This window comes from Sturnira hondurensis, unplaced genomic scaffold, assembly GCF_014824575.4.
Source record: "Sturnira hondurensis isolate 20B ecotype Veracruz unplaced genomic scaffold, ASM1482457v3 Scaffold0023930, whole genome shotgun sequence".
NCBI lineage: Eukaryota > Metazoa > Chordata > Mammalia > Chiroptera > Phyllostomidae > Sturnira > Sturnira hondurensis.
In genome coordinates, this window is record NW_028096561.1 from 149,467 (window position 1) to 150,568 (window position 1,102).

Below are 1,102 nucleotides of genomic sequence, written 5' to 3' on the forward strand. Positions count from 1 at the left end.
TTTCCTGACCCCACTCAGCACTGGGGGCTCTTTTGGTCTGGAAACAAAGCAGTTCTGTGTGCACTGGGGGAACCGTACCTTCAAAAGCAGATATTTTCATTGACACCAAAAAGAAATAACTGAGAAAATGAAATCCTTCTGTTTTAAGAGCACAAGTGACACTGGAATCATGATCCAGGGCTGGTGTTGGTCAGAGGCAGGGACAGGGGACTGATGAACCAAGCAGGGGCAGGGAAGGCAGATTTGTCACATGTCCCCCCATGGAACAGGCCATCTTTGTGCTATTGGGTCGTGTTCGGCTCTATAAAAACGATCACCAGCATTTTCTATGGCTGTAGCCAGAGGTGTTCACAGTGGTTTTGGTGATTTAGCAGAATTCAGTAAATGAGTCTCAAAACACTGGTCAGTCTGTCACTGTTCCTCTAGGTCACGAATGTGGGGGCTCTACGTGGGAGTCCTCGGGAACATTGCCATGGTCACCCCCAATGTGTCTGCTGCTTCCTGTGGAAGAGAATGTGACCTTGGGTCTGGGCTCATCAGCAGCTTCATGGGGGAGGAAACACAGGCACACACTGGGGACTTCCTGCTCCTGATGTCCTGTAGCCCAGCTCACAGCCTGGATGGCTGGAGAGCCCAGGGAAGTGTGACAGGACAGGGGGACAGTCGGTGCCTGTGGGCTCAGGAGAACCCACTGACACTCATGAGGTCACCAGTCATGGAGGGTGCCCAAGGGTCCAGTGTCCAGGGTCAGGCTGAAGGGCCTGAGGCCGTGGGCATGTTGAAGAGCTAACATAAGGTTCTCACTTATGACCTTAATTTTATGGGTTCACTTGACTCTCTGGGTGATCCTTTGTACTTGCAGACACAGTATTGTGAGATAATAGAGAAAATATATATTGGTCTCAGCCTCCTGACCTTAATATTTCCTGGATGACCAGTGTTCCTTTTGTTCTAAAGAGGTGACTCTGGTTGGGCTCCTGGGTGAGGACAGGATACTCATAGACAGAGGCATGATTCAAAGCTAGAATTTACAGACGTGCCCCCATTTCCTTGAGGAGGGAGAACCGCTCAGGTGGAGTAAAAAAAAATAATTGAAACCTAG